Raw genomic sequence first — 27,910 nt, 5'->3', positions numbered from 1 at the left:
CAGAGCAGAGCCTCTCACCTCCGTGTCCTCCTCCCCAGACGGATGCACACTCCTCAGAACACCCGACTGGGCCTCCCCCACGCGTCCCGGGTGAGGACAGCAAGGAACGTCTGCAGGGCCCGCACAGCTGCAGGCAGCCTGGGGTCCTGGGAGGGCAGGGGCGGCCTCAGCAGGAAAGTGGAGGGACGCAGACAAGGCCCAGCGTGCAGAGACACTGCTGCACCAATGTCCACCCTCCAGGTGTGACAAACGCCCCACACTACTGAAGACGCCAGCACAGGGGTCGCTGCGCAAAGGGCTGTGGGAACCCTGCCCGCCCAGAATTCCTGCAAGACTCCAGTGAAAGGACGCTGCCCTGGAAGACGTGCAAACACCCCCTACGTCATCTACAATAAAACGTTAGTAATCTGCTTTTACAAGAGCTGTCTGCCTTCTTTAAATAAAATAGTGTTTGCCTCTTTTTTTTTAAGATTTTATTTATTCATCTGAGAGAGAGACAGAGACACAGAGCACAAGCAGGGGGAGAGGCAGAGGGAGAAGCAGACAGACACCCACTGAGCAGGGAGCCCTACGCGGGACTCGATCCCAGGACCCTGAGATCATGACGCAAGCTGAAGGCAGACGCTTCACCCACTGAGCCACCCAGGCGCCCCTAGTGTTTGCCTCTTAAGAATAAGTGAATGAGGGGCGCCTGGGTGGCTCAGTGGGTGAGGCATCTGCCTTCAGCTCAGGTCACGATCCCAGGGTCCTAGGATCGAGCCCCGCATCGGGCTCCCTGCTCAGTGGGGAGTCTGCTTCTCCCTCTGCCTCTGCCCCCAACTCCTGCTCACTCTCTCTCAAAAATAAATAAATAAAAATCTAAAAAAATAAATAAATAACTAAATGAAACAAAATTATCGAAAAAGACCAGACCAGAATGTGAGGGGCAGAGAGCAGTCCCAAAACAAAGGAAGGTACACAATGCCGTGGAGCCGTCCAGCCAACCAAAGAGACGGAGCTGCCCCTGGTTCGGGGACACGGGGGCCCTGGTGGCCTCCCTCCGAGATCTCCCTGCATTCCCCTGAAGCCCCTCCAGGCGGCTGCCACTGAGACAAGCAGGGAACAGTGCCTCCCATGTGCCAGGTGCCATTCCAAACACATCTGTGTGTGCCACACATTTAACATGCCCCAGTCCCCGGTGCAGTAACCACAGCCATCCTCTCCCCATAACAGACAAGGAAACAGACACAGAGAGGGTAGGCACACTGCTGAATGTCACACAGCGCAGGGGTGGCTGGATGGTGGGTTTTGGTGCTCAGCCCCTCTGACGGTTACGGGGAGTCTGGGTGAGCTTGTGCATGTTTCCTTTGTCTGGGGGAGAAGCAGAGCGGGGCTGCACACGTGGACATTTCAGACGACCCCTTGCAGAACAGAGGGGATGGAAGGGAGTGAGAAACACGGGCAGCAGGCACAGGCCACCGGAGGACTGGCAGCAAGAAACTTCTGGAGCCAGAAACACAGAGTCGTGAACAAGGAAGAAGAGATGCAAAACCCCCGCGTTGGCCACACTGTCCTCTGCTCACACCAACCAATTCCCACCTTTGAAGAGCACAGGCACTGACTGCAAATGGAACACCAGCCCCGGCGCTCCTGGGCCCGCGTTCACAGAGGACCGACTGCCGTCCTGGCTTTCCATGCTCCCAGCGACCCGAGCCCTGCTGGAAATTCCCGTCTCACTGAGCACATCTGTCACTTTATTACCTGGAGCATTATGACGGCCCTGCTGAGACCCAGGCTCCATCCCAAGGGCTCACCAAACGTCGTGCGTGTCCACTGCCACCCCCGCCACCGGCCCGGACACCTCCGGACCAATTCAGGAGGCGGTAAAAGCACAGACACTTGAGCCAGAGCCCTTCATCCGCTTGGGGCTCCGGTGACGACCTCCGGTGGAGGTGCACCCAGCGTGCAGTCCGGCCTGCCCCGCATGAGCACGAGGTCTGCAGTGCAGGCCCCTCTCGTCGGCTCGCAATGTGTCCCAGGAGGAGAAGCCCCACGTGGGAGGGAGGACACTATGCAAGACACGGTCAGAGCGCCAATCGCAGCCACACACCAGCACACGCGGGGGACCTCGCGGGAGCCACACGCACCTGTGCTGAGTCCCAGGGAAAGGCAAGCAGAGGACAGTCCACTTGGAGGCGGGATTCCGGGAGATCTGGGGACAGGCAGGGGGCTGGTCTAGAGACAGACCACACAGAGGGCACAGGGGACTCCAAATTAAGGGGGTGGGGCTGGTGAAGATGTCCTTGCAGAGACACACACCCCCCCCCAAGCAGACAGCGAGGAAGGGGGTGGTGAACAGGCAGGGAGACAGGCCAGGGGACAGGCAGTCAAAGGAGGCAAGTGTGAGGAAGGCCCTCACTGCCAAGACCACCTTACACCAGACTCAAAAGGACACAGGAAGCCACCACAGTCCTGGCACGAGGTGTAACAAGGAGCCGGAGAGCCTGTCCCGGGAGCCCCCCAGCAAAGACAGGGACAGGGAGATACGAGGCAGGGGCCGTGGACCTCAGACCTTCCCAAGGGGAGAGTAAGGACAGGTTAAGTTCAGGGCCGGTGGGAGGGCCGACGGGAGGGACGGAGCTCTGGAGCCAGGGCCCTGGGACACATGGTCGGCCAGAGGCAGCTCTGGGTCTGTGGATGACCACGTCCTCGAAGCTCGGGGCCAGGACGAACCGAAGGAGGGCTGGCGCTCTCCTCTCGCGTCAGAGCACCATCGATGCGGCAAAAACAGAGAGGCCACTGCCCAGTCAGGGACCGTCCCCCTGGCCCCACGCAGACAGTCAGCACCTCAGGGGCAGGAACAGCCAGGTCTTCCCTGGCGGCCGCGGTGACAACACGGCTCAGAACACACTCGCTGGGAACCGGAGCCCAGGGCGCTGGTCCAAGGCTCTACCACCTCTCACTGTGATCTTGAGAAACACACAACTCGTCGAATCAATTTATAAAGTCTGAGCCCCAAAGCACTTTTGCAATGGGTCTGGGCAGCCTCGTTTTTGAAGCAGAAGTTTGGTAACTTCCTGCATTTGCAGACACATTCAAACTGTAAGTACATTCAATTCCTGATTTTTCTGTTACCAGATAAACCCATTTCCACATAGAAAGGAACCCCATGCCTCCCGGCCTCCCAAGGCAGCCTCACTGATGAAAGGCAGTGAGTAGTGCCTCCAGCCGCTGGCTGTGGGTTTCTACCCCCGCTGCCGTGCCGGACAGCCTTCCCAAGAGCGCGGACGGGCAGCGCATCCCACACTCCCGCCTGGAGACACAGCAGCAGGCCGAGCAGACAGCCCCTCAGGGCCCGCACAGACACACACGCGTCCTGGGACCGCCAGGACCCTAGGACCGTGAGGCTGGCTGGAGCACGCTCTGACGGAGCAGAAAGGTCGAGAAACAGGGACGCTCTTCTTCCCACTTTCACAGAAATGGTTTAGTTCATCTGAAATGAGAGACTCCAAGAGTAAGACCGGCGATGGCCTTCAACGTCTGTGATGCGGGGCTGCCCCTCGAGCTGCTGATGCACTGGAGACCCTCGCTCGAGGGAGAGACAGGAACACGCAGACCCCCATCCCCGGCTGGCTCTCCAGCATTGTCCTCAAAGAGCAGCCTTGGCTGTAGGGCTGCTGTCGACCACCCGACAGGCATCTCTGTGTCTTGGGCGCGACGGGCCCTGCACCGGCACAGGGAAACGCTGACCGGAGGCACGGGGGGAGATCCCTCCCACTCCCACAACACGCGTAAAGGCGTTTAAAGTTCATTCCTGAACACCTGGGTTTTTTTAAAGAGGTTCTAGGGCTCCCACAGGTTCAGCTCTGGATGCCCAAGTATAAATACTGGACGTCGTCCGAATCGGCTATGCTGACGTTCCCCCGACTGGAGGACAGTCTTTGCCTTCCCCAGCAAAACGTAAAATTAGTAAGCCGTGCAGAGCGGTGAAGTCACCCGCCCGAAATTACACCCACACTTATTATTATTAAGGATATGCTGTCCTGTTTTTCATATTACGAAGAATGCGACACTCATTCTATCCTTATATTTAGAGGGCTCTTTAAAAATACGTTTCAGTGAAGATCTATGAATGTATGTATTGTACCCGGCGGACAGTTACAAGAAAGTACTCATGATTTTAGGTTACATATTTTCCCTTCTACATTGAAATAACCAAAAACCCAGTAATAGTTTCCACTACTGCATTTAGGGTAAAAGTGCTTTCTTTCAGTGTAACAAGAAATTAAATAAAATTACTGGGTTGGGCCAAGGGAGGACATTCGCTCTTCAGATAAAAGGAATGGTGGTGATGGGAGTCCTCTGACCAGAAACTTTAATATTTTTAAAGACATAATTTAATGCTGGGATAACACAGAGACTTCACTTCCTATTTTTATCTTCTTCCACTCGAAAGCTCTAGAGTCTGACAGGTTAAGTCACGCTGTCCTCAGAAAACCAGACACGGTCAACTTAGGTTCCTCTCAACTGATATACATTAATTATTTAAAAAAAACAATGGAGGCACTGAATTGTACACTTAATCATCATTAAAATGCCATTTTATCTACTTTTCCACAATAAAAAATGCAAAATAAAAATGTACAGATTATAAATGCTTGAAGTCGCTTAAAATGCCCTCATATTCTATTCCCAGAAAAAAAAATCAACACAAAATATAAATACTATTTATAGGCATCTAATCTATGGTTCCACTTACATGAACTATGCTCATCTTGAAATAGCATTATCCCAAATGATGATTAGATCTGTAGATGTCCGAGGTCATCACCAGCATCCACAGACTGTTTAAAAAGGACTCCTCCCCCCAGAAGAGGCCTCCAATCCCTGTGTGCCAGATCTGGAACGGGCGTCCGCGATCCCTGCTAGACTCCGCGTGCTCTGCGGTTCTCCGCGCCAACAAACGTAAAGAAAAGCATTGCTTTTTCCCTCAACTTCTCACTGAGCTCTGGAACACGCTGAAAGTTTCACAACACAATTCTAGGTCGTATACATGAAGAACACAAAGAAGAGCTCCCCCGAGGGCGCGTCTCGCTCCCACGTCAACATGCCTTACCACAGGCACACTCTGCACTCGCTGCTTGAGAAATTCCAAGTTCAAGTTATTTTAGATGCAGCATTTAACCAACACTCTGGCGTTGGGATCCGAGGAGCCCTTTTATAAATCAGCTTTGGAATGTCCCACTTCTTCCTGCCTGGAAATTCCATGCGAATCCTATTCTGTGCTCTCCGGTTTATTCTGAGAATTTTAATCCATTTCATTTTTCGTTACAAATATTTCACAGGCAACCTTGGCCAAAAGCGCTCAAGTTCTGACTTAGTTCACATTAAGAATGCCTTACCTATGGTTTTCGATAAATCCGACATACTGCAGACTGTGCTGCCCTGGAAAAGGCTTCCACAAAGCTCAATAAACCTGATTTCAGAAATCCCCTCTATTTTCCTTACTCTTCTGAGCAGTGTCCTTCTTTAAAAGTATTTTTGGAAGCTGGTTAATGAAAAAACACCTTTCTGAAGCTGTATCCCACATGCAGCAAAGATGACGATTTACATTATTCCTGATCAATCTACTGGCCAGAAGAAATAAGAGATAGGAAAAAGTATACTATTCAAAACTCTTATTAAAGAAAAAGTTAGCAGAATGCACGACGTACTGTCAGTCCAGATATTATTACATTCAGCAAATCCTCGACCCTCGGGACTCCTAAGGAAGGAGCCCCCGGCCGCCAGCCAGGGGTGTGACAAGGCTGAGCTCCGCCTCCCCTAAGAGACAGGAGCACCCCTCTGCAGGACCTCTCCCCCGGCCTTACGCCACGGGGCAGGATGTGTGGCCTCGCACCTGTCATCTGGATCCGTGGCGTGTAGTGTTCCCGCAGGGAAATGAGCGTCTGGTAACAGGCAGCCTGCAAGGCTTTCCCGGCCAGACAGCCAGTTCCGTGGGGGCGCACGCCAGGCGTGGCTGACACCCAGGCCTCTTCCTGGAACGGCTCAGTGGCCTCACTTCGGTCACAGGACAGAATTTGACAGGAGATTCCCCAAGTCCACCAGGGCTCCCCTGAGTCCTGGTCCAGCACCCAGCTGCCCTGCCAGGCTTTGGAAGCTGGACTGTAACCCCGTCCAGGCACGGCCTTCGCCAGGGCCAGCCCAGGATGGCAGGCCTCCGTCTCCCAGCCCCACACTTGCCATACCTACAGAGCCCACATCTGAGCCCATGGCCTCCTCGCAGAGGGCCACCTACCTGGTGAGGACATCACTGTCCCTACAGGTGCACATGGAGATCCAGGGTCCATCCCAGTCTCCCCCAGCCTCACAGCATCTGGTACATAGCCAGCTCACCAGCACTTCACCTTCCAATGGGAACCACTCGTCTTCGGCTGCTCTTCCCCCGCCTTACGGCCTCTGGACTAGCCCCAAGCACCAGCGTCCTTGGATCATCTGCCCTGAACAGACCCCTTTCTCAGTCCCCACACTGGGGAGCCCCCTGCAGCAGGCCACTGCGGGGTCGTGCACAACCACCCTGCCCACTGGTGACAGCCCCTCTAACGCCCACCGCCTTTTGGACAGAGCCCAAAGTCTTCCAGATGATCCAGAGTCATGACTATTTGCCTACAAATGACCTCTGCAACATCGCCCCTCAGCTACCTGCCACCCATAACACATGCTTGCACACATGCCCACACATGCTTGCACACACATGCACACCTCAAGGCTCCAGCAGTACCAAACTTCTCCCAGGCTTGGTTCTCATCCAGCACCCTTCCCTGCTCAGGAATCTGTGTCCTCACCAACCCGTCCTTTACAATCTACTCGGAAAGGGAACTGGGCCAAATAAAAGATGACACAAAGAACTCAGAAAAAATAGGAGTGAAAGAAGTCTGACAATTATCACTACACCCAATAAGCACAGAAGTATAAATATAATCAAGTCTAAATAACTGCGATCTACACAGAAAATAAACATGGGATGTTTACATTCCTGGAAGTAAAATACAATGTAAAAATCCTAAATGAACAACACTAGACTAAAACAACATCCCAAAAAGGAATTGTAAGAGCTCCGTGGGGAGAGGGGAGGAGATGGAGAAAGAGGTGGAAGGTAATAGAACTCATTTCTTCATCTTTCCCAAAGAGGAAGTCAAATTATATGGTTACTGAACTTGATAAATTGAGAAACACGAGCTTAAGCAAAAGTTATAAATAAAGCCACCAGCATAACTAAAAACATTGGACTTTCAGTAGGCTTCCTTCTGACTTCAAGAATTAAAGGAACATAATCCATAAATCAATAAACAGAAAATAAAGGGGAAAAGGAAGAAAGCATAAAGAAGATAAAACTCTTTTTTAATTAGGAAAGAGGACATGTATTTCGGGAAATTATAAACAGAACTAATTTATTAAGGAAGACTCCACGATAAAAGAAAAACAAAGATCTGACTGTGCGCTCTCTAAAGAGACCCCGAAAACTAAGGGACGCCCAAGTCGGGCACAGAGACAAAGTACACCAGAAAAATGCAAACAAGAGCAAAAGTGAAAATGAGAATATCATTAAAAGTTTAATTCACAGTTTAAAAAAAGCAGTACATGGCACAAAAGTCATATTTATTAGGGGAAAAAAAATCACAAAGAAGACAGTGGTCCTAAAAGCTGTAACTCAAACAACACAGAATAAAATATCTAAAACACACAACCCAGTGAGTTTATGGAAAGACCCACAAGAGAAAATCGATCTGGGAGAGATGACGAAACCCTCTAAAACCCAGATTAAAAAGGAAAAATAATACAGGACGTGAAGCGAGAAGGAAGGTGTACGTGATTTGTAGGCTCGGCCTCCACGCTTGCTGAACGAGCACAGAGCACAGAGGACAAGGTGAGTCCATCCCAGCAAAGACAGCCTCGAAGGGTTCCATCGGTCAGGAGCATCGAGCTCATGGGCTCCGTAAGGACACAGGACCACGACCCCACACAGGAGCAAGGAAGAGCCAGACCAAACTAACACAGGCTCAGCCATTTGGGATATGGTAAATTCTCCATAACAACTCCCAGGGCAGGTACAAAAATCAGAGCTCCAACCCAAAACCTCTCCTGAAACTAACCTGTGTCAAAATCTATGGGACACAAAGAAAGCTAAAAGTTTCGCTACGGAAATTTAAAATAAAGAAAATACATAAACGAAACACTCGATTCAAAAGGTAACAAAGAAACCTCTTAAATCTGAATTTTAAAAAGCAGCAATAAGAAAAAAAAACAGTAAAACTAATCAATAAAATCAATAACTATCCCTTTGATAACCTCAGTGAAGGAGTTAAATGACTAGCCAGCCTAATTTAAACATTTTTAAAAAGGCAGGATTTGGGAGAATTAGATGTAATGACCAACGAAAGAATGAAAACTAAAATACTACAATGTTTTTCAAAACTCTGGGTGAATACGTTTGACAAGAGGGATGAAAGAAATGACTGATTTTCTAGTAAAATATAAATGTTCAACATTTACTCGGGAATCGACAGAAAAAGTAGCTAGACCAATAATCCTGTAAGAAATCAAAAGATCTGTTATATTCCTCCAGCAACTCCAATGTGGAAAGAGTCAAATTCACACATCTTTTGAGAAACAACTCAGATACGGGGCTATTTCAATGCTACTGGAGCAGAAGGAATTTACAGAGAGTGCAAGCGATAAGAGAGACAAAAAGCTACTTGCAGCACTGAGCACAAGGGCTACTGTCCCAATAAAGCAACAAAGTGTGGATAACTGGTGGAAAACTGACCAAGAAAATAAGCAGGCAATTCACAGGGGGAAAAAATGATCAGCAAACATGAGGAAATGTTCAACACACTTAAATTTTTTTAACACAACATATTTACCTGATCAAGCTGGCCAAGACTTAAAGACTGATAAGATCAAGTACCAAAAAAGAGAAACCGTCACTCCCACTGATGGAAAATGGCATTCTGATCTTTGTTGAGAAATCGGACAATATCTATCAATTAAAAGGCCCCTTCTTGGGGCGCCCGGCTGGCTCATTCAGGAGAACATGCGACTCTTGATCTTGGGGTCGTGAGTTCAAGCCCCACAATGGGCATACAGCTTACTTTAAAAAATAAATAAATAAAATGAAATGAAATGCCCCTTCTTAACCAAAATTCCACCCCAGGGAACTTAACCTAAAGAAATATTCCCCCAAGTACACAAAACGGTGTATCAGAGGTCTGCTGCACCCTAGGAAGAATGGGAGCCATGCAAATGTTCGGCGTCAGGGGAGAAGATGAAGGAGGGGCCGCTTGCTCAGGCAGACGTCCCGCGGGTGGGTGCTGGCTGTCGCTACCGGCTGCTCACAGCCACAGCCCATTCAGATGGGTCAGAGCTGGGCCACACTGGGCGCTGGCCATTTGGAAATCAGTACGGTGTGTGCAAAGAACTGCCCTCTACACATCCCTTGAAAAGAATTGATGATATCCAAAAAAAAAAAAAAAAATGAGTTGAAGGGGCGCCTGGGTGGCTCAGTCAGTGAAATGCTGGACTCTTGATTTTGGCTCAGATGATGATCTCAGAGTCATGGGATCAAGCCCCAGGTCAGGCTCTGGGCTCAGCACGGAGTCCTCTTGAGGATTCTCTCTCGCCTCCTCTCCCTCTGCCTCTCCCCCCACTCGTGCATGCGCTCATGCACTCTCTCGCTCTCCCTCTTAAATAAATCAATTTTTTAAAAAATGAGTTACAGAAAAACTCACATATGGCCCCATTTTAATGTTATAAATTAAAGTTTATATATTAAAAATCTTAATACATTTACTAAGCGCGTGTATTTCAATGCCTAAGACAGTGATGGGCACACAGAAGGTGCTCAATAAATAGTAACTGGCATACAATAAAATTATATTTGCATTGTGAAATGTCTAACATATTCTTTTTTCTCAAAATGCAATTTCCTCTTTAAGTTAAAAATATCCTGAAGGCAAAAATGATGAAAACTTTGTAGTCTACAAACTATGCATTTTGTATAATTATCTTCAAAGACATAGTTTAATTTAGGCAAGGAGAACACTACCCTACGTTTTTGGCTCTAACTAAATTGCTCAAATACGTTGTGAGAAATCAAGTAATGTGTTACCTGCTGTGAATTCCACACCGCCCACCCCACGCCCCCTTCACAGCACTACAGTGAAAGTACGCATCTTCCTATCATTTTGTAGACGTCTATGCAACTTATTTATTTAAATCTCTGCATAGATCTTAAAAGCAAAGCGCTCATGTCTCTCTTCATCTCCTAATGCAAGAGAAATAGACAGTGTAAGATACTGGGTACCAGTTGTCAATACTTAATTATGTAATTAAATAATTAACATGTGTGGCTTCATATTAATTCCCTGGAAAAATGACATTTAGATCAAGGCATTGCCAGCAAAGGGACTTCTCCGGAAGAAACAGAATCAACATCACAGGGTTACAGTTCCTGACAACTGAAAGTAGGATGGAATCCCATAGTCTTAGCTTCAACCTCAGACTTTTAAAGTGAATTAAACAAAGTGACTTTCCAATAAATACAAAAGAAACTCTGCCCTCAGTGATTCAATGTGAGCCTACAGTTCTGTGTCTATTCACTGACCCCCAAGCCAGCCATGGCTCCCTAAGAAAGGGTGTTCTCACCAGAAGGCTTTATCGTGACACTGATGCCCCATCCAACAAGCAGATCCTAAGGCAGGTGAACACCCACAGCTGTCACATGACTGGGTAGAAACTGCCTAACCTCTGGAGCCCCCCAGATGCACGGCCAAGAAGGGGTGACCAGCTACGGAGGCTTTAGTCATTTTCAAGATAAGGGTCCACTTACAAAATCTAACTCGTTGAGATGCACGTGGATTCACAAAACGTCTAAAAGAATTCTCAGTCCACACACTAGCAAGTGCTGATCCTAACAGTGAAATCGTACATTTCTCCTCCAGGCGGAAATACCTCTTCGCCTAAATTTGCACCTGCCCAAAGCACTCTTCTGCGGAGCCACGGAAACAGAAACAGGTAAAGAGCACTTTTTATCAGAGCAGAACAATGCGGACTTGGACTTCATTAGCTCACTTGAACGCTAGTCAATCTTATTTTTTTTCAAAGTATGAAGTTTTCTGAACATGGATACTGCTATTCACATGCAAGATAATCCGTAGAACCCTAGTGTGTCTCACCAACATGTAACTCTCGAATGAAGCATTTCTGTGATTGACAGGACAAGAAATGGAACTTGACCCTCCGTCAAAATAATAAACTGGCTGACCTGAATGTCTGGATTCACAGGCAGGAATAATAGGTAAGCCACAAAGAACAGGACCAGCCCCAGAATGACGAAGCAGTTTAACTATGCCTCACCTTGAAAACACGACAAAACTGAATAAGCGAATCGAACAGCCATCTTAGGACACCTGGGGATGAACACCAGCCTCCAAACAAGGCCGGTTTCCGTGCCTACGTGTGGCACACGACACGCACGCCCACGTCCTCCCGCAACTTCACACTTGTCCGCCTCCTACCTTCCCCCACACACACCCCCGCCAGCCCTCACGGACTGGACGCTGAGTCCTCTCCGTGTCCGCCCGAGCTCCCGCCAGCACAGCACCGACCCGGGATCGCACTTGAACCTACGGTCGGACTCACGACCGAAGAGACATTAGCAGTGTCTCGGCCTCATCCCCTTGAACAGAAGCTGTCTCTTACAGGAGACTCGCGGGCTTCGAGTGAATGACTTCGTTCTTCCTTCTGAGAAACAGCTTTTCTGAACCATGCTTGCTACCCATTTCAGGGGAGAACATTCGTTTTTATTATTATTAACATTATTATATTTAAATGACCTATTTCAAAAGGACTATCAAATATACTTGTCCCAGATCCATCCCGGAGAAGAAGAGTGTTGCCTCCGATGTGAACACCGCGACGTGGGCACCGGGGTGAGCTCTGCTGCAGAGCCCAGGGGCAGGGACCCCGACCCCACTGGGGTCTGGGAGGAGAAAGGACACCAACCAGCGCAAGCTCGTCCTCAGACAAGGGAGGCGGGGGGTCCGCAGAATCATCCTCCTGGTGGGACAGTCTGCCCCCCATAGCAACGGCATTTTGTTGACGACCTACCGTCACAGCCATGAAGGACACCCTGATAACCCAGCTCGGCCCGGGCTCTCCTTGCAGACGCACCGGGGGCCCAGGCAGCGAACCCACGCCACGCTTCATAAATCAGCTTTTTATACTGTGGGGTTAACCAAACTAAAATGTGGCAAACTATGATAAAACAGGTTTAAATCTTACAAGGCAATATAAATAATACCTACCTAACTGCATAAAACAATTCTTATCTCTTCTCTAAAAAAAAGAAAGAAAGAAAAACAACAGATGATGTGTTTTAATGTACAAAAAGCAGGAAGAACCGAGTCGCTCACAGAGTTTATATGCTGGATGTAAAATTATCACTAGATGAGACAGAAAATGAACTCAAACCAGCACGATCCTCCTTCTGTCTTCGGGAAGGCTCAGGGGAAGCAGGCTTTTCTCTTCTTTCCACCCGGGAACTGGTCGGTTGCAAGGGCAGCGGCTGGTGCTCCGCACACCCTTCCCTGCGGCCCCCGGGAAAGGCCACACCTCGCCCCGCTGCACAGAGGAAGAAGTGAAGGCAAACCGAGGCTCCGTCACTGGCCACGGTCACTACTGGACGCTGGACTCGCGGCTACAGCGCCTCACGCCACAAGCCCTTTCTCCACAGCCGCGATGCCGGACTGACCCGCGTTAGGAGATGCGCGGGCCCGCGGGGGTCCGACTGCAGGACCGCGGGAGAACCCCACACACGGCGTGCCGGCCCCCGAGAGCACGCCCAGTGAAACACCAGGGACCAGCTGCCTGGCCACCCTTGCTGCCTCCCGGGGACGGAGCCCTCCGCACTCGGCAGCCCCCCACGGCTGCCGCTGGCTCCTGGCACAGGTTGACAGGGAGGACAAACCTTTCTTCCCGTCATTTAACTGCTAGGACCCGACACAGACAGTCCCAAAGCATCTTCCCTTAGTGTCCTTGTGGAAAAACAGCTGAGCTTTCAGAGTGAAGATTTCTGACTCACCTCAGCAACCGGCCATGGTTTAGGGTGGGGTGTGTCCTCTCAACCCCACAGCCGTGCCGCCTAGACGGTAGCCAAATGGGGCTGGTCCATATGGGGATGAGCCCTAAGTGTTATGCACCTGCCAGATTTCCAAGACTTGGTGTAAAAAAGAACAAAAAAAATCTTGGTAATAATTTTTATGTCATTTACATGTTTAAGTAACATCTTGTATAGATGGGGTTATGTAAGACAAATTAACATTCTCTTATCCACTTCTTTAGCCTTCTTCATGTGGTTGCGAGAAACTCTAAAATGACAGATGCACCAGAATTCCATGAGGCAGCGCTGTCCGGGCCGCGTCAGCACACTGCGGCCTGGGGGCCAAATCCTGCCCACCACCTGTTTTTGTAGGGCTTGTGAGCTAAGAATGTGTTTTACATTCTTGAGTGGTTGGAAAAAAACCAAAAGAAGAATAACATTTTGTGACACATAAAATCATATGAATTTCAAGTTTCAGTGTCCATAAATAAAGCTTCTTTATTTGCTGACTTGCTGTCTAGGGCTGTTACTGTGTACAAGGCAGAGCAGCTGCAAAAAAAAAGGGCTGGCCCACAGAGCCTGAAATATTTAATATCTGGGCCTGCACAGAAAACGTCTGTCGACCCCTGCCCTGCAGTCTTGTAAATACAGACCCTAGTTTCCAAAGCTCGGAAGGGTGGGGCTCAAGCCCCCACGGGCTCCAGTGGCACCTCCCCTTCCGAAGCCTACCTGGAGAATAGGCAGGGAATCCCGGGGTGGGGGGGGTGGGGGGGTGGGCCCCACCAGCTGGCTGGAACCGCTGGAGGCTGATGCAGGAACTTCCCTGCTTCAAATCCCCAGACCACCCTCTATATTTGTCTTTCCTGATGGATGACTCAAAATCTTTGTCCCCAAAGCAGATATGACAACATACTCAGTCTGCCATGTTCTGAGTCCCCAGAGGCTCGGGCAGCTGGTTCCCACTCATGGGACCTACACACTGGCTCCCAACTCCTCTGCAGTTGTTCCTGGGTAACCCCGGCCATCAAGAAGGCGAAAGAGCTTGGAGGGTTGGGGGACTGGTCCTCCACGGAGCGACCTCTACAGTGATACAATTCCAGGGGGCTCAGACCAACCCTCCAATAAATTACACACTTTTTAACAAGCATGAGGAAGGTCATGAACTCAAGGTGAGTGCCCAAAAGAGGTCTACTGAGATAGCCCAGCTGCGGGGCTTTGATCAAGGCACCTGCATGGGTCTCCGCGTGCTCCCGGGGGAGCGGGGGCTAGAAGGGCTCCCTAGCTCGTAACTGTTATGAATACCAAATGATACCCAAAGGAATGTGGGCCACTGCCCTGCTCACTGTGAGCGTGTGATCAATGTTTGTGGAAAGGAAATGAGGCTTAACAGAGCACTTATGAGCTATTTATTTGGGGGGCTGCTTATTCAGGCCTTCACCAAATTTGATTCAAGTCTATAATAAGACATTAGTAATAAAAATTAAACTTCTAATATAATGGGAAACTGTAATGCTCAGTAACTTGGATCATATTTTCATGGTGATTCAAAAACAGCTCTCGGTGCTTTGGACTTTGTTATTATGCCATTGGTTCCCTGAAACAGTCACTGCAAGAACCAGCTTCCGAACGTCACTACGCATCGGCCATAAGAATATCACTAAGACATTCTCCACATAAAAAAAAAAAAAAAAAAAATACCCTGTATAAAAACAGCCAGTCAGAATCAACGTAAAAAAGTTTCCTTTAGTGTTTGTGCTAAAAGAGGTTTTCCTTCCGCGGAGAACTGATGAGTTTTGCCCTTGGCATCAATTCAACATATAAATGGCATGTTTCACTCTTTGTTTTGTTCACCAGAAAGCTCAGATTCTAAATTTTGGTTCAACCATACCCACTAGAAGGACAGCCGTGAGCTGCATATATAATCCTATTTTCCCCTCGCCACCGTCTACTATTTCGTTTCCTTGTTCTTGATTTTTATTAATGTTTTACTATATATTTAACATGTGACCTCAGGAACTCCTGGTCTTGTTTCTGGAATGAGATGCGGATAAACCAGCAAACCCTTACTGCCAACATACAAATGACAAGATCTCAATTACCAGATACTCAAACAAGCCTGCAGACGTCTCACCCAAGGGCAGGCAGGATGACGTCCACGAAGTGAGACACTGATCGAGCGGGTCTATGTAGTTCTGAGTTTATGTGGGACAGAACACATTTTTAAAAATTTCTAGAAAGGCAGCAAACTACCTAGGATATAGGTTTTTGGTAAATAATGAAAAAGTATTCCATACTATCTTCTTCAGAAAAGGAAAAACAGATTCTAATTTGGGGTCTCAACTTACTGATTTTTCCTCTGAAGCAAAAACCTAGAACATCAGCCCTGTTTGCTCACCTGGAGAAAGCAAAAGGGGGTAGACTTTCGGAGCGGCTCTTGCATAATGAAGCAAAATTCCCAGCATCCTGGCCCAGCTCCCAAGGTAAGCAGGGCAGGCAGAGGGGTGGAGAGCACTCCACACTGGTAACGGTCTGCCAGGGTCCATACACAACCAGGAGCAGACCAGACACCAACGAGCCAGTGCCACAGGCTGCTGCATGTGGCCTCACGCCTCAACTGCCATCGGAGACGGAACAGGGACACGAATGTCTCCTGTATTGGGCTCGCTCCTGTACCCAACTTCCTTTCTCTCAGCTGCCATGTTGCCTACAGGCACCAAGGATGTGCTCAAGGAGAGGTGCCCAGCACTCCCTACCCTGTCCCAGCGAGCAGCTCCCCTCCTGGACGCCCGTGGTCCTCTGCCCCATCGCTCAGAGCAGCCAGCAGGCAGATGCCTGCTGTCCACCAACCCTCCTGCACTCCATCGTCAGCTGCACTTAGGACAGGATGCCCATGAGACACTGGCGGTCCATCAACAATTATCATTTGTCTTCTCTGATCCCTTTCCCTGAAATTTTTGGTGGCTTCTTTTTTTTCTTTTAGGGCTTTCTATCCCATGCTGGTCATTTACTTTCTATAACTACTGTCTCATAAAAAGGGATGTTATGATCAGTGCTACCATTGGGCTTCCCAAGAAAATCTATATCCTGGCCCCGTGCTGAGCTGGAAATCTGTGCAAACAGCTGCGGGGTCTTTGGTGATCTGGGTTCCCTCCTCGCCTGAGCTGGGCAATGCTGCAGGAGCCTTGGAGTGGGATGACCCGTCCGGTTCTCACACTAACACGATATCCCCACCGAGAGAGGCAAACATTTAGCCCACATTTTTTCTTCTCTCTGGGGCTAGAGCTGAGCATCAGAAGGTAAGACTGAAGTGGGGCAGTATAGTATCCACAGTCCGAAATACCCCATCACTTGCCAGGTCTACACTCCGTGGCACTACATGAGCGCTCAGTAAGGTCACCTTGAAAGTGGGTTTTCACCTACCTCCCCTTGCTGTGTGCTTCCAGCATGCACTGGGAACTGGGAATCCAGACACCTGTCTGAGCTCTGCTCTGTGGCCGTGGCCCCGGCTGAATCACTAAATCCATCTGTGTTTCAGTTCCCGTAAAATGTCAGGATTCACCCCAAACCACTTCCAAGCTTCCTACCAGTTATAACACATATATAACCCTCCAGATGAACCTTCTAAAACAAGTCCAAACAGAAATAACATAAATTTACACAGAAAGGTAAATAGTCATGAAAGTAAACGTTTTCCTTCACGGTCATTCTATAGAATTGATTTAAAGCTCCTAACCGAGATGGAAACCATACCCTGGAGGAAGGCGCCACGTGAACTCTGCTCCAGCCAAGAAGGTGCAGTTTCGTCCACCACCGTAAGCTTCTAAAAGGCGCCTTTGTGGCCCAGGAGATCTAACGCACTTTCCAAAATGGCCTCTCATGTCCACGGACAGTCGGGAGACCTCACGCAATGACTGCCTGAAACGCACGCCGCCGCCCCTCTCCCGTCCGTAGCCAAACAGTACACACCTGACTGTGCGTCCTCTGCAATCAAATCCCAAATCCTAACTGTAGTAACTTCCTTTTCTAATCAATTCCTACAGATACCAAAAATGCGTAGCTGTTAGAAAAACTACCCTTCCTTTCCAAAATTCAGAGTCTAAGCAGCCCGCGATCTGTCATCAATCTAGAACACAACTGAGAAGCCAATCTTCCTGTAAAACCATTAACAGATTCTGCTTTTCTGTCACCAGGGTAATTTACTGAGGCCAATTTTAATCCTGCCACTAAACCACTAATCCCATGACTCTACAGAATTGTCCCCAAGTTCACGTTGCTATGGCAAGGACTTTTATGTGAGGAATTCACTTATTTACTCCCAGTCATGTTTTTTAAGTTGGCTTTAGGAAGAAGGCCATCTTCCTTGCTTCTTTAAAAAGTCGAAAGCCATTTTTGGAATAAGGACGGCCACCGAACACCTGGGCTGCGCTGTACTCATCACAATAACACTAATGCAAATTACGTGTGGTGTTTCTCAAAGGGACAAATTATCGTCATTATGCTAATGGTCACGCTAAAGACACGGAAAGCTTTGGTATGATGAATGTAAATCTGGTGGGGATATGATTATCAATGTGGATGAGGATATTTTCTCAAACTGGCATAAAAATGTTCTCTCTGTGTCACTGATAATGTCAATATAAATTATGCATCACGTCCGCGCACGTCGCTGCAGTGCTGGGAGGCGACACCCAGGCCCACCTTCCTGCCCACAGACACTCCGTTCTGAAAGCACACACGCGCACACGCACACACACACGCACATGAGTCTAAATGTGTTTACTTCTTCCCTTAAAACAGGAAAAGCAGGATGATGAAAGCTAACGAGACAGATTCAACGAGAGGGGTACCGAGAGACACATTAGCTCTGGTGGCGAGGCCGCAGTCATACAGGACGCTAACAATGGAAGCACCATTTTCGTGCTGTTCCCTGTTCATAAATTCCCGGGATGTCGCCTAAGAAGCCACTCTAGTGAATTAAACGCAAAACTACCCAAAAATTCAAAAGCAGTATGTGTCAATCACTAAGTGAAAGCATCACTGTTCTTCCTCTAGATAATTCCAGAACAGCACCACAGAAGTTTAAACTATGAACAGGACTGTCCATCTGTTCATTGATTCGACCACCCATTTAAAAAAAAAAAAAAATGCCACGTCTTTAAGGGGGGAAAAAAACACATTTTTTAGGTCTAGCTTAAAATCACTGAAATAATCAGGAACTAGGAACTAAACAGGGAGTATCAGCCTATTTGCAACCCACAAAAGTTTTAACTACTCCCACTGGGCTCTGTATTTCCCCGAATTAATACAATCAGTCAACATTTAATGCCAAACTGTTTCCCACAAAAATTATTTCAGGAAAGAAACAAGCAATACTTGCTCACTACCCTTACGTGCCAATCCAACAGGAAGCTGCTAAAGCCACGAGCAGTCACTCCGCACCGCTCTGGATGCACCCTTCACCGTACTAAATTTCAAAGAACATTCTCGAACGCTGAAATCAATCAATGCCTAACACCATGCCAAGTCAGCTTGAGCAATATAGGTTAAATAGTGCCATATGGCAAAGACAGACACATGTTGCCCTTTTCTGAAACAAAGGGAAAAATTCCTAAACAAATATCCTTTACTTTAACACGGGAAGAGCTGAAGACAGGGGTTTCCAAGTATTACTAAATAATGCTGAAAATCCTATTTTAATCCTTAAGCATTTGGGGAAAAACTACAGAGTTTTAACAGAGAACGTTGATTTTTGAGAGTCTCTATTTAACCATGTCCTGAAAGCTAACACCACATGTTAGCCTAAGCTCACCATCCCCTAAATGAGCAAGAAAATAACAGGACAGCTGTATCCAAAGGCTGAGCTGACATCAGCAACTCCCCGGGGTGCCGGAGCCGCCAGAGACCAGTCTACCTGCTTCGGAAGGGATAACACGCCAGATTAATTTTGTCTTGAAATAAAATATATTAAAAATCTCACCCAGTGTTCAGCACTCCACTGAGGAACTGTGTGAACTTCACAATCACATATAATACCTATCCCTGAAATTTTGATTAAACAACTTGATTAAATTCTTGACCAAATACACACACACACACACACACACACACACCCAGAAAGAAAAAATCCACCAGAACGAACTCATATTTGAAATAAACAGTAAAATATATCTAAACCCAATACAGTTTCTAAATGATTTATTTTTTCCATTCCCCTGTGTGGCGTTTTATTCATTACTTTACATATATTTACATGCTTACGTTCTCAAAGTAGTTGCTTTTCTAATTACTCCTACTTTGTGATTTTTCAGTACCAGTGGAATCAAAGAATAAAGGCCTGATCTTTTTGGAGAACTACTTTTAAGGAATGTTGAGAGCCACAAAATTACACTTCTTTACAATTCGAATGTATGCCGCTGGAAAACATCTCATTCTGGACATAAATATGACAGCCAGCTCCAGCTTTGGAAAGAAAAGCTTCAGCTGTTCAAATCACGTGTAGCCAGAGGCAAGGGATAAGGAATACACAAAACGGACAGTTGCAACCGCTAATTTTTACCAGTCCATCTAAAATATACTTGATATAGCTTAGTGGGGGTACAAATTTCAAATACAAGGGATGCGTTTATAGGGCCTGTACATGCATCCCATAGCTATTAAAGTCATACCCCTAAAATAGTCCTCTGTCGAAGAAAATTAATTTTAAAATAAACATTCATTTTAAAGAACTGTATGAGACATTCTAAATTCATAGTGAAAGTTTTTCTTCATTATTCTAAGGTTAATTTTATTAGTAAATTCTTCATAAACATTTGATGTGATTCCTTTCTTAAACGGGTTTGTGACAAGTCACCAATATTCCTGAAAACTGTAAGATAGTTCCAGCTAGAGTCTGATGATAAAGAGGATGTTCTGTAACCCCCCGCGCCCCCCCCCAACTCCACTCTGGTGAGAAAGGTAGGCGAAGGATCTCTACCCACTACAGGCAGAGGTGACGGCTCCATCAAAGAGAAAAGTCCCACCTCTCCCACCCCAAACTCCCTTGTTTCTGGGACCAGTGAGAACTGAGGCCAAGGCCTGAATCCGAAAAATGCCGTCACTCACGTGGCCCTGAGACACATTCAGACCCGTAGCAGGGTGCTGCCAACACCCAATGTTGGCCATCGGGGGGGAAAGGTTGGCAGTGACAGCCCCAGAGGGAGGACAGGACAGGAGGGAGAAGAGGGTTACAGTCACACCGATTGGCCCATGCCACCAGTTAGCGCCAAGCCAAACACAGGGCAGGAGTTGAAGAATTGGTGGTACCCAAACTCCTGGGCAAGCTGGCAGCCCACGAACGCCTACCTGCAGCTGACATTTGCACCTGCCTTCGAGATACTTCAGCCTACAATCTATCCCAACATACAGGGAGACCTCAGAACCACCCACGTCCGGACTCTGCACTTCACCTGAAAGACGCAAATCCAAAAAGCATGTCATTTCCTATCCATAGAGTCATGGTCTGCGTGACACAATCACTCTGCACATTTAGACATCACTAATTCTGGAAGCAAGGGTCAAAGGTGCCAAGTGGTAAGCAATCCACGGAAGGTCTAAGTACTGGCTGCTAGTTCAGTGGTCAGTTCAAGTACAAAGCAGGAGTCCACCGACGGTCAGGGCAGCGCACGCACAGTCTGCTCGGTGAGGGTGGAGCACGGCCCCTAGCTTTCTCTGGACTTCAGTCAGGCAGAGGAGGGCTAATTAAACTTTTCACACAGCCTCTAGAACTTTTGAGGGGGAGGGGTTAGGGCAGCAAAGAGATGCATTTCTGAAAGAACTACTTGATTGTGTCAGAAGAGCTCCATCCAAGCCCTAAAATGTATAAACTCTTACAGCACGTAAGAGGTCTGCTTTTGAGGAAGGAATGTTACTTCTATATTCAAATATTTATAATGCAGATATGTAATCAAATGAATGTAACTTTCTTTTGCTTTCTTCCATTATGTCTTACTTCTACTTCAATCCATGCCCTTGAGAAAGTCTGGATGTCTCCAGCTAAATTTGGCCTTCAAACACCGACAAAAAAGTTCTGTTTCCTGCAGCTTTAATACAGATGCTTTATTCAGTCACAAATCTAGTTGCAAGCAAGATACCACTTTTAATTATATAATTAACACTTGCCCTGTTCTCCAAAGTTGAAAATGCAATAAAACCCAAAATAGCGTCCTGTCTTGAACAGTGAAAACAAGCACATTATAAAAGGAAAGCGCAGGCATTTGCACAAGCTCCTTCGAGCTGAACGTAACCAGCCTCTACCCCGGTTTCCTATTCCTAAGACATTAAGGTATAATGCACTTGAAACTCTACACACAACTCCAGCCAGACTTATAGCCACTCCCACAAAATGCCTGTTTAATAGACTCCTGGTAAATTACAAATAAGACCAATAGGTATCCTGGAAAACTAATACATAAAAATCTACGACGACCCATTAAACCAAATGCTGGTTTTTCAAGAACAGCCCATGACTAAACTCTACTCAACATTACCACTTTTCCCTATTTGGTAAGACTGAAAACCCGTCTGGGAGAGCATACCTCATTCTCCAGTATTCTCTAAAGAAGCCTCTTTTCTTTTCCACATTCTTGTTGTTACACAACATCCACATCAAATGGGTCACCTCTAAAACTCAAGCATCTCCGTGCAGGAGCAAGTAAGGTAAGTAAAGTTCAATTTGGGGGCACGGAAACAACATGCTTTTCCCGTTTGTTGACCAGCGTTCAAAAACATCTCTCATTCTCTTCCCTCCTGTAAGGTCTCCGGACCACATCCTCCAAAGTTACACACAGAGGACTTCAAAGTCCCAGGAAAACTTGAATCTCTAAATTGTCCAGCCAACTTGAAAGGCTGTTTACCAGTAACAATGGGATTAACACCCATGACGTAAACTACACTCACCAGGGATGAGTATCAGCCACATAAGGCAACGTTGAAGTTCTTGATCTAGCAGGTTTCAGTTACTAGGCCATTTGGAAAGAGGACTCTGGCAAATGTTTCCAGAAATAAAAATAAGCAAACTCCTCTCTGTCTCCAAGGCTGAACACTGTACCTACCAGAAGTGCTGCTTTGCTGCTTTGTTTCATTTGAGAGGCATTCCCACTCTTCCTGGTTAGTTTTATTACACATCCCTGGGGACTGTTATTTTTTTTAGAATGTTAACGTGCTCGGAATATTTCAGTATATTCAAATGAGCTAATTTAAGAAAACAAAGTCCTCCCAATGAACTAAGAAAAATCCTAGACCCACAGGCTTGCGTCTCAGCGTGCTCGTCTCCGACTCCAGTCCCCGAGGCTTGCCCAGCGTGGCTCCTGGTTGGGCCGCTCTGAGAGGGCACCGGAGCCTAGGGAAACTAAAGATGTCCTCCTCGGATGACCGGCTCCGGGCCCCAGGCTCCAGGCCAGCTCGCGCACGCAGCTCGCTCCCCAATTTCTCCGAGAGGGGGAAGCTCCGAATCAGGCGCAGAGGCATGGGGTATATTTAATTCTAGCGGGTCCGCGTAAACATAAATAGCACAGCCCTCTGGATGCCACAATCAAAGAATGTAAGAGAAAATGAAGGAAACCAATGATAAAATGATAAAGCGAGCTTTTTTACGCGGCAGTAGAGAGTGTCCTATCAAATAGCAAGCATGCCTAGTTTCTTAAAGTAGCACTTACATTCCAAAACCAAAATACTCCAATCATATTAATAGGGCGGCTTAAAAAATAATCTGGAGAGGATCCTGCTGGGGGAATATCCAGCCCTGCTCCCACTCCGGTCAGCACTTCAATGGCATTTTATTACACGACCACAGGATGGAGAGCCACCAGTTTTTAAATCATCTTTAATCAGGATTGCAGACTTAATGGCAGGTTCATGAGGGAAATGCCTTCCCAAGGCATATTTAATTAAGACCACCGTCCAAAGTTCCTTTTGTGACTTGCTGTTGGGTCCCGCAGCCCCTGCCCTTTGTTACGCAGTGGACCCCGCTGGCAGGCCCGGCCCCACGCCCTCGGGCACATCTCGGCTTCCAGGAACAGCCCCCCGCGTCCACGCGGGCTGCTCGCCGCCGGGACGGGAAGAGGCCACGCAGGCAGAACGCCACACCCACGCGCGGCAGCCCCTCGCGGGGACAGCCGGCGGGCGCCCCAGCGCCGCCCACCCGCAGCCGCGCGCGGTGCCCCGGCCGGGACCGAATCAGGTGTGAATACTTATGTAATCGTCCTCGGGGGCCACGCCTTTCCCACCGCCCCACCTCCGCCAGAACAAAGTGAAGTTTAAAATAGAAACCAATTACCTGGCCTCAGCAGCGCCTCGGCCCCCGGAGCGCGGCCCGAGCCGCCGCGCAGACCCCCGCCCCCTGGCCGCGCAAAAACACCCTCCCCGCCCAGCACACACACCCCGCCCGGGCCAGGCCCCCCACTCCCCGCCCCCGCCCCGCGCAGACCTCCCCACGCCCCGGCCCCCCCCCACGCCCCCGCCCCGCGGAACCCCCCCCCCACACACACACCCGGGCCAGACGCCCACTACCCGCCTCCACCCGGCCGAGACCCCGGCCGTCCGACACAGCGGAGACCCCCCGCCCCGGGCCAGGCCCCCCACTCCCCGCCCCCGCCCCGTGCAGACCCCCGCCCCGGCCAGGCCCCCCACTCCCCACCCGGCTGCCCCACTCCCCGACCCCTCCCCCCCAGCCCGCTCCCTCCCTAGCTAGCCCCCCTCCGGCCCGCACGGACCCCCGCCTTTGTTACGGTGCGAAGTTGGGCCGTGGGTCCCCGTCTCTTTCACTTCTTGGGTTACAGTGCAGGCGAGTGACGTCCGCTCCACATGACGGGGGCGGGGGGCGGGCGCCGGGGGGCGGGGGCGCGGGCCGGGCCCTCCCCCACCTCTCTGCTCTACCCGCCCCGCCCACGGCCCGCCCCCTGGCAGCCCAGCAACAAGCGGCCACCGCCCCCGCCCCCGGGGCGGGCAGGTAAATCCCCCCGCCCCCGCCCCGCCTCCGCCCCGCCTCCCTGCGGCGCCCCGGGCCCAGCGCCGCTCACTAGGAGATACATAAATAGGAATGATTTAATCCCGCGACACCTCCCCCCTGCTGCCCATTCCTCACTCCGCGAGTTCACAGGGGTGGGGGCGGGAGGGCGCAGGATCGGATCGAACTCGGGTTTGGGGGCCGAAAATGGCCGGAACAGGAGGATCGGGGTCGGACACTACCTTGTAACTGAGTTAGGTTCTTGCCGGGGGTACGACGAAGGTCCCTGGGGTCGCCCACGGACCCTCGGGGTAACCTCGGTGCGGCCCGGAAGACGGGCACACCGTGCGTGGACGAAGGCGGGGCGCGGGGCCCCTCCCAGGGGTCTCCCTAAAGGGGTGTCCGGGGAAGGAGGGGTCACACGTGGATCCTTAACCCGTCCGATGCAGCGGCAGCATCCATCCCGGAATGAAGTGGCACAGCATCCAGAGCACGGCGAGAGAGATGCTACGTGGCCAGGTCTGGTCCATACACGTCCACACACCACTACCGATATTCCCGGGGAAGTTGGTGCCAGATTAGGCCGGTACGAAGCGTGGGGCGGCCCGGGACGCACTCCGCCCGTGAATGTGCCCATTGTGCGGTGGACACCCGGCAGGCGCTCCGCACTCGTAAGTCGGGTGGGCAGCAGAACTTTCACTGACCGTGAGCGGGTCACATTCTAGAATTTGCCATGGGCTAAGTATGAACTTTCAGTGACACAATAAAATATGAAGTTGTAAGGTTCATGCTGTCCTTCACTTTTCTACGGAATTCACACCAATTTCAACAATCCCGTTGTTTGTACGCTTTGCGCCCAGCGAGTGGGCTCCGTCACCCGGACCCCAAGCGCGCGAGGGCGCGCCTGCCGCGTGGGAACGAGACAGAAGGAACCGCACATTTCGATTCCCCGGTTGCTGAGAAGCATAATCATATCACTCCTGTTTTCTTCCCCTTCTGCAGGTTTCGACTTGAATCCGAAAGCACCTCTTAACGCCCATTCTTTGCAAGAGGACACTCTGAGGAGGCAGGGTCTCCATTTGGACTGCTGTGTGCCCATCTAGCTGCCCAGACTCAGCTAAAAGCGTGTCCACGTCTACAGCACAGAGCTGTGCACATCAGGAGCCTGCGGATGCGCGGGGCTAGTAGCACTTAACAGTGTGCATACACATGGGCGCATGCACGCGCGCGCGCACACACACTCACACTCCAAATTACCTCCGGGATGGAGAAAGCCGCTGCGGATTGGCCAATAGAGCCGTCACTCACACCCAGGGGGCAGGGAGACTTTGCAAGGCTGTTTCCTTTTTTTTTTCCCCCTTCCCTCCCTACCGTTTCATTTAATGGTAAAACAACAGCAGAGCCCTGAAAGTTAGCCATCTGCGCAGAGAGTTTGCTTTCTTTAACGACGGGGGCGTCAGACAATATCCATTTAAATATATTTTGTACTTCCACAATGGATGAAAAGGGAAATTAGCAATCCGGGGTGGGGGCGGAGAGGGATCTAGGAGTGAGGAGGTGGGGGTCATCCGGAGGGGTGGATGTAGAGTGAAGAGTTGTTCTCAACGCCCAAAAAAGACGCTGACCTTTATTGATCTCGAAATTTAAAAAATGTTTTTCACAGATCAGATTATAACAAATGCCGGTCCTAATTTATGAACTCATTATTTTAATTTTATTATTTAAGCATGCGCCAGCAATCGTGTTTCCTTAAGAAAGAACTGACCTATTTTTGGCTGGAGATAAACGATCATGTTAACAGATGTTAATCTTGTAATCTGTTTTTCCTGTAAGCACTTTATATACCCGGGTTTCAGACCTTAAAAATAACATCTTTTCCAAAACCTGACGTCACAATTCACTCCCTGAAAAAATCACCCCCCTCCAGTTTTTTTCCTCTGCAATGATTTCAAAGACATTAAATCTTTTTCACTTTATAAATGCTGATTTGTTCTGCCTCAACTCCCACAGGCTTCTATTTGCATTTCAAATTCCACAGGTTACACCAGTCGCCTTTTCAAAAAATGTAAACCAACAATGAAGCAGCAAATGGCTTTTTGTGCATCTGGATTAAATAAGGCACAGAATGAATATATTTAAAAAGAGGGCTGAGCAAGTTGATCTTTGCACACCCGGAGACCAAGTAATTCTTTATCAGTAAGCCAGCAGAATGAGTAAGATACAGACACACAAACCCAGAAGCCCCTGGTCTGATCCGGGTCTGCTGCGGGGAGCTTCTTAACGCGGGTAATAAATGGGGCTGACTTACAGACCCACATTTTCGGGTAAAAGGCTGGGTCTCTCTGGTCCCTAATTGCAAGGCTCCACTGGCTTCCCTGCCTACTACCACTGATTGTCACCCCACACCAACCTCCTCCATAAACCGCTGTTTTAAATCACAACTCGGTTGCCTTTTAACAAACTTATTCATACAAAGTTTCTTTAAAACTTGACGAGGCGGTTTATTCTAAATACTGATCGTAACTATTCAGTATGTTAGTTCTCCCAGGAAATGGCAGACGAGGCGCTTTTCCAACCACCGCTCCCCCCCGCCCCCCCCACACACCACACACGCCACAGAATTCTTTTCTCGTATATACCCGGGTACATATCGCGATCAATACCTCCCCCACCCCCGCTCCGACCCCCGCCAGGCTGGTTGCATCTTGCTAGGAGTCCCTGCCACCCTGACTCCTCTCCCTACCCCTACTGAGGGAATCTTCGACCCCCACCCCCACCCGGCCCTAACTTCCCTTCCAGGCGCACTCACTTCTTTAATGTTAGGGTCACTTATACGCTCCCAGCTAATGGGCATGCAGCCAGGGGAGGGGGAGGCAAAACACCCCCCCACACACACACACACGCCAACACGTACCCGAGGAAGCAGCGCTTGGTGCCCACAGGCATCGATCCCATCAGCCAAACCCTTAATAATTGAAGCGGCTCCTCGGGCCCCGCAGCCCCATCACCCACCTTCATTAGCCGGAGCGTTTTACTTTAAAGTAAGGCAATTTGCTCTTTGTCTCCTAATGGATGGAGAGCGCATCCGAGCTCCCCTCCTCCCGCGTCGCCTTTGACGAAGTGTACAAAGCCAGAGCCTCTTCCGCGCTCCCACCCGGCCCCCACCCCGCCCCTCCACTGCGGTAAAAACCACCTCCCAGCGCTCGCCTCGCCGCCCGAAGTTGCATCTTTGCTCTCCTGGAATTGCGGAGCGGAGCAACTACCCACTGGGAAGCCAAGCCGCCCTCCCCGCGCCCGGGAGCCCCTCCCCGCCCCTCACCCCCGCGGCGCACACCAGGGTCCCCGGCACCGCCAGGCCCGGGGCCCCGCGCCCCGCGCCCCCGCCCCTTGCGGACCCCGCGGCGCCCCCACCCCCACCACGGCCCCTACCTTGGCGGGAGGCGGCGGGCCCGGGGAGAAGGACGCGCACGCCCCGCGCCTCTGAAGGTGAAGCCGAGCGCCCGAGGCGCGGAGCCGAGCGCTGCACTAGACCGACCGCGCCAGCTGCGCCCGGGCGCGGGGGACGCGCGAGGGCGCGCGGGGCCCGCCACGCGCCCGGCCCCCACCCCGCGCCGCCCTCGCGCGCCTCGGACGCGCCCGCCCCGCGGGGACTCCGGCGCCGGCCAGGCTCGGGGGGCTGCGTGGTGGGGGGAGGGGGCCGGGCCCCCGCGGCCAGGCGCAGGCCCGAGGCTTCCCCCAGCCACGGAATGGTCTGCCCTGTAGGAAACGCACACGCTCCACTATTGTCTCAT

At 49.9% G+C, this 27,910-nt stretch overlaps 1 protein-coding gene across 2 annotated transcripts in view; it reads right to left on the bottom strand.

The window, feature by feature from the left end:
* Window positions 1-27,679, bottom strand: part of LOC103658466 (zinc finger protein 516-like) — a 53,990-nt gene extending 26,311 nt beyond the window's left edge. The window contains exon 1 of one of the 2 annotated variants that reach the window (XM_040632432.1): window positions 27,549-27,679. The gene's annotated coding sequence lies outside the window, so the exon portion shown is untranslated. Of the gene's footprint in view, window positions 1-23,886; window positions 23,951-27,548 lie in introns of those variants that run through there. The other variant, XM_040632433.1, reaches the window with a different exon arrangement.
* Between the last annotated feature and the right edge of the window lie 231 nt (window positions 27,680-27,910).

Source organism: Ursus maritimus, unplaced genomic scaffold (genome assembly GCF_017311325.1).
Source record: "Ursus maritimus isolate PB19 unplaced genomic scaffold, ASM1731132v1 scaffold_18, whole genome shotgun sequence".
Classification (NCBI taxonomy): domain Eukaryota; kingdom Metazoa; phylum Chordata; class Mammalia; order Carnivora; family Ursidae; genus Ursus; species Ursus maritimus.
The sequence above is the reverse complement of the archived record's forward strand: the minus strand, read 5'-3'. Positions and strand labels throughout refer to the sequence as shown.